This window comes from Eretmochelys imbricata, chromosome 6, assembly GCF_965152235.1.
Source record: "Eretmochelys imbricata isolate rEreImb1 chromosome 6, rEreImb1.hap1, whole genome shotgun sequence".
In the NCBI taxonomy this organism is placed as follows: Eukaryota; Metazoa; Chordata; order Testudines; family Cheloniidae; genus Eretmochelys; species Eretmochelys imbricata.
The window spans coordinates 35,073,647-35,080,290 of record NC_135577.1 but is presented as its reverse complement, the minus strand read 5'-3'; positions in this window follow the sequence as shown (position 1 = coordinate 35,080,290).

Here is a 6,644-nt window from a genome sequence, read left to right as displayed (position 1 = left end):
CAGGCAGTGTTGAGAAAGCTAAAATCTAAGCAGACTTTATTTTTTTTTTTTTAAAAAAAAAAGCTTCTTTTATCTTCTGTTAATACCAGAAGAAGAAGAAACGGAAGACTGACGCTAGATCATCTTTTCTACTAACGCTCGAAATCGACAAATCCAATATACTGGTTCCCTCTACCCCAGATATGCATATTTGGTTGACGTATATATTGGTAACTTTTGTGATGGTGATTTCAGGTCCAGCAGTAATGTGATTTTTTTAGTTTCAGCACAGAGTAAGTATGTTTATTGTTTTACAGCAAAATGCCCCACATTAAAAAGAACATAATTGCTAGATCTTCAGCTGTGCAAAATGGTACAGAGTGCTTAAGTACAAGTGGAACAGACATAATCTGTTAAACAAATACTAAATTTTCTGGTCCTATAAGACAAGATGTGAAACTACAACATGATCTGAGAGCAAGTGATATGTAACAATCTCAGCTTTTTTTAAAAAAAATTGTTTGCAGTAAAAACATTACAAATGATTTGTAAACTTTTCTCATGATATTTGAGACCTGATTCATGAATTTGAACATTTGAGGTTGGCAATACAGCAGAGCCACTTAACCCATTTCCACTTGTGGCGCAAGTAAACCTTTGAATTAAGGATGGCCTATCAGGGAGGGAAAATGGTAGGCTTGTGCCCTGTTTTGCTCTTTTAGGGTGCATCATGGAGGGCTAGTGGCTCTTAACCCAATTTTAAAAAACCATTTTTTTAAAATTTAAGCTTAACTATTTAAAGAAATGCAAATTACTTTGACTTATAAATATTGCAAACCTCTCAGAACACTGGGACATCAGGCACAGTATTCTGATTGGTTGACTTGCAGCCCTCGTTTAGTAAGAACTTCTTACTCATAAACCAGAGAATCACCTCACAATGAACGTGTTATATACTCTGCATTCCGTTTGACACAGACTGACCTCTCTGTGACCGCTTTGACTTTGGCCCTCCACTTCATCTCTATCAGCCCTTGCTGGACTGATAATGCAATCAAGTATCGGTCCTTTATCACTTAATGAAATTATATTAACTAAAACTAATCTTTTGAGCAAAGCTGTACTGACCAACTTTGTTTTCCCAGTCAGAGAAAGCTAGAATAATCCAGAGCTGGCTTAGTCTAGGTCCCATGACCTATCATCAACTTCTCCTTATTTTCAAGACAATACACATTTCTTCCCCCCATCCTTCAGGTTAAAGAGTCATTCTGTGGCTGATGCTAATGGCTAGAGTAGCTGTGACAGTCCCAGTGCCCCTTCATCCTTTTGGTAAGATGAAAAGCATACAGAATTTATCTAGCAGATCTTTTGGCCCTTATCCAGTTCCACATGATAGCATGTAGACAGCCCCCATTAGAATTGATGTCTGTCTGTCTGTTTTTTACCCCTCGAGTGGCATCCCCAAATCCTGCTTTCGTTATCCCTGGAAGAGCAAAATCAAACCTATTCTGCTGCATGAGGGACCTCTGCACCCAGAGAAACAGGGGAAGGATTTGCTTCTAAAAGTTTAGGAGACAATGAATTAAACACACTAGACCCAGCCTACAGAGAAAAGGGAAATTAAAATGTGTACTTATCCAGATGCTCCAGTTGTTTGCTGTTTGATATGATTCCAGGCAATGGTGGATCCTAGTAACAGAAACCTTAACTTAAAACCATAAACTTTAAACACTTTTCTACCTCTCATTTTCAGTTTTTTATAAGCCTAACTGAATACTGTCCTCAGCCTCTTCCTCCCAAAGAGCCATTTCACTGGTACATTGGAGCTGGCTCCTTTAACAACTCTTACTCATCCTGTTTCCCCTTTCCCCTGCCACACCAACTGGGGGTGCCATTGTTACTTTGCCATATAAGTGGGAGCATAACACAGAGAGTAGGAAGGCTTTGCCCCGACTTCTCCATCTGGAAGCCACCACCATTTCACCTGGCTGCCCTGTGAAAGGAAAGTAAACAGCTGTCTAATCTCCTAGGTAAGAACCATGGCCACTGCAAGAACAGGATTGTCTGCAGGCTCTGCTGCCTCACAAGCTCTCGAAAGCCAGATAACACTTGGCAACTTTACTGGATCCATTCACAGAAATGGGACAGCCATTGTCACCTCTCCTGGGACTGTCACTCTTGGACCCTCTTCACACACACACACAGGATTAAATACATCTCTTACCACCGCTCTTTTCAGCAATTAGGAAATTCAACTACATTACTTGTAAGTAGTTTTCTATTTTACCAATTATAATAATTTCACCTTTCACTAGGGTGATACAGAGCAAGGTGGTCTGAGGAAGATATCTTAGGCCCTGTCTACACTGGCACTTTACAGCGCTGCAACTTTTTTGCTCGGATTGTGAAGACCCCCCATGAGTGCTGCAAGTTCCAGCGCTGTAAAGTGGCAGTGTAGACAGTGCACCAGCAAGCTATTCCCCTCGCAGAGCTGGTTTTTTTACAGTGCTGGGAGAGCTCCGCCGCACCGCTTTAACGTTGCTAGTGAAGACATACCCTTACGGTGTGAGTTCCTCCAACTGTATGTGAGCTTCTTTGGTTACTTTCAGCACTGCTCTCCCTAACAGCAAGAGACCTCCACCACAGACCAACCAGCTTCCCCCCCCTCCTTCCCCATGCACACTCTCTTACATGTAGTCCAGTCCCACGCATTTCAGTTTCAGCTCAGTAGGCCCCCTATCAGACTCCTGCCCCTACTCTGCTTGGCTTCCCACTTTGACATCCCCGCATTGCCTGCCATTTCCTGTCTCAGGCCCCTCTCCCACTGCAGCCCCTCCTGGTTTGGCCTGACCTGAGGATGTGGGCTTGATAAGCAGACAGTCTTGGTGATTAGCTCTAAGTTATGTGCAGCAAGCGCTGCTGCCTTCCTGGCAGCTTCCCCCTCAGCAGAGGCAGCCAGCAAGTGGAAGGTGGGAAGACTTACTATAGCACAAACTACTGGCTGGACTGGGGCTTTGCAGGAAGCCATTTCAGCAATAGGGAGCAGGCCTAAAGAGGCACCATATACAAGCACAACATTTGAATGCCCCTAGGATGCACCTACGCACAGTGAAAAATTTAAAAGCCTGAGATTTCCATCTTGCCTGCACCCTGCAGTTCTGTCCCCAAGGTTTCCCTTTATTATGTGACCAAAAAATAGCATAAAGAAAACGTGTCTTTTTAAAACCAGGAATATAGTATATTCCCTGACTTTAAATGATAGGACAACAGCAGATCTCAAAGGCTCAAGAACTCTTTTTTTCTGAACAGGACCTATCCTTCTATGCTATGTATCTATCCATATCCAGGTTCTCATTGGGCGCCTATCAGCGTAGGGTCTGAGCCCCTATTCCTCTTCTATTCAGTATCACCTGTGATTGTGGAGGCCTGAGATCCCACAAAAGTTGGTGGTGAGGCCACTGTATCCTAGGGCCAGCACTGGTCAATGTACATGGCTTCTTTCTTCCTTCTCTTTTCTTACGCCTTTCTTCTATTTCTTCTTTTCCTTTAATTGCTGTTTCTTCTCTCTAGAGATGTTCTGAACCTCTCTCCCCTTTGGGCCAAAACAACTGCCACTAACTGACAACTCCAAGAACAGAGGCTTCCCATTGGAGCATCAGTTTGTCAATCAACCAGCTCAGGAAGTGGTTTCAGAGTAACAGCCCTGTTAGTCTGTATTCGCAAAAAGAAAAGGAGTACTTGTGGCACCTTAGAGACTAGCCAATTTATTTGAGCATGAGCTTTCGTGAGCTTCATCCGATGAAGTGAGCTGTAGCTCACGAAAGCTCATGCTCAAATAAATTGGTTAGTCTCTAAGGTGCCACAAGTACTCCTTTTCTTTTCTCAGGAAGTGGGACTCTCTTTCCCATGCAGAGCTGCACAGGTCAAACAAAATGTGTGATTTTTTTCTCCCGTTTAGATAAATGGGTGCAACTTTGTGCGGGTCACCATTATATCCATTTTAGAGCATCTTAAAGCAGTTCATCTTATGCCATTTTGTAACTGACATAAACTAAACCAATTTAAGACACATAAACCAATTTAAGTGTGTCCATGTTAGGGAGGGAGTTGCTTCAATTTAATTAAATAGTTTTAGAAACCGATTTAGTTAAATGGTGCACAAAATGCGTGTAGACAAAGCCTCCTTTGCCAGTAGAGCAGATAAATTCACTAGAATATGAGAGGGTAATTATTCCTTTTGTAAATCATAAACAGGAACGCTTCCATAAAATATCAAACTTTTACATACTTCTCATGTTCTTTAGTGTGCTTGAGAGCTGAAGCACTCTTTTTATTTACCAAAAGGTACAGTACAGGTGGTGTTAAACCACAGAGAGCCTCCAGAGGACAATCTTTGGGCTATGGAAACTTTGGGCTAATATGAAGGTAAACTATCAACAACAACAAAATAAAAATTGCCTGTTAACATATATATATTTAAAGTACTATTAAAAGGGAAAATCCTGTGCTAGGAAGTGAGGTAGCATTGTCTCCATTCATTAGGCCATTAGTTTAATCTGTTCTTGATAGGTGGGGGTATTGCGTGCTGATATTTGTGTTTAAAACAGCCTACCTTCCTGCCTACAGCTCCTATGCCACACCCTCCTGTAGATAGCGTAGGGGCCTGATGATCTCTGGCTGCTGGAGTATCATTTTAGGGCTGCTGGCACTGGTGCAAATTGGAGCATGCTAATGGTCCCAAGATTGGGGGAGTTCAAAGTTGGTTTACAGTCACCTGTGTACCATCCCCCACTCCTAACTTGTATCAAGTGTTCCTCAGCCAGATCCCAGGATCCAACCCAACATATTTACATTCCCTTATGCCTGTAGATCAGTGAATGATTTTATTAATTTTTTTTAAAGCAATCACTTTTTCATTTGTTTCTTTGCCAAGCAAAGAATCTCATCTTCTCATTTTCACTGACAATGTTGTTTTTTTTTTTTTTTGGCGGGGGGGGAGTTGTTTGGTGTAAATTGTGAGAAATGTAATCACTTTCCAATGTCCAGTTTCACTAAGACAAGAATCATTTTATCAAATTAAAAAAATACACTGCAAATCAACACAATTCTCCTTGCTTCACTTTCTGATCCTGTTTCTGCCCATCCTGTCGGTATTACCTTCTCAAAGTAAAAGGAAGTTTTAAAAAATAATCTATATTAACTGCTAAGAAACCTTTAGCAGTATTGGATTAAACAGCTTTTAAATCATCACAATACTGGATAAAACAAAGATTGATATAGACAATAACATCTTGGTAAATTCTGCTTGACATGCTTCCTAGATCATGGGTTTGCTGTCATTACTAAGTTTGCTCATCCACTTTAAAAGTTCAGCCACAAGCATGATCTTATGTTCTAAGATTTTCCCCCATAGAGAATGCAGAAAAACCTGTAACTGCAAACAAAGAAGTGAAGAGTTCGTCAAATGGGTGTAAAACACAAGCTCTTTGGATTTTTGGATGTCAGAGTGAAAAAACAACAACAACAATATGCTTAAATAGAACAGCATTGTTTCTCCATATGATGATACCTTTGTTAAATTGAAGAATCCCATAAAAAGTCTTGTATTTTTCTTTCCCATTCTTCATTCATGCTCCAGTCAATAAAGACTGTTCTTGCCACAAATAGCCAGTGCATTGTGTTAAAATAGTGCAAAATTACACTGTAATAACTTTGAACAAGATATTCAAATTTACTTTACAGAAAAGGTCTGATCATCATGACTCACAAGGGCCAAAGGAAAGGGCAAGTCATGTAGGCTCTTTTTTGAGGGAGAAATAAGAAATAGGAGGTGCAGTGCAGTTCTTTGTGCAGAGGCCAAACACCTAGCCCATAAGCCAGATCTTACGTGCATGACATTTTCAGATTCTGCAGAATTTAAGTTTTCGACTGAAACAAGAAATAAGTTTATAGCCCTCACAGTTGCAAAGTTCCCCTTCCAAATTTGGCCCAAGTGTAACCAATGCATTGTTGCCTTCCTGAGTCTGCAGGCAGTCTGGAATAATGGCTTGTAGAGGTATAAATGGTCTCAAACCCCATCAGTTCCACTGAGGTATTTTTAATTTAAAGCCTAATTACAATACTTTAATGTAAGCATTAACTATTTAATTGCTGAATAGCAGAGGGAATGTGGTGAATAATTGGCAATTGCTGCAGGAAAAACAGAGGGGAGACCCAAAAAATATGGATGAGTGAGAGGGAAAAGATAAAGAATGGTGAGAAAAGGAGAGAAATAAAGGGGAGAAATAGCAGTGGTCCTAAAAGAAAGCTTATTTTTCCACTGAGTGAGGCTGAATGAGACAATGATGTACTAATCAAATACTGATAATGGAAGGTTCGTTACTACATGTTAGTCATATATAGAGAAACTGTACTTTGTGCAGACCTCCCCTTCCAATGAGACTCAGGAGACTATGTAGACCTAAATTTATATACGTTGGCCCAGGAATCATAATTCAAAATGGAATTTGGCCTTCTCCACAGAATAAATTTTGACACTCTTGCCCTAGTGGATACATTCCACATCAGAAAAGCTGCTACCACTGTTTGCACCCCTGTTGACAGCCTCAGCAAAGGCACCATAGAGTGAATGGCCTAAACTAGTGGTTTTCAAACTTTTTTTCTGG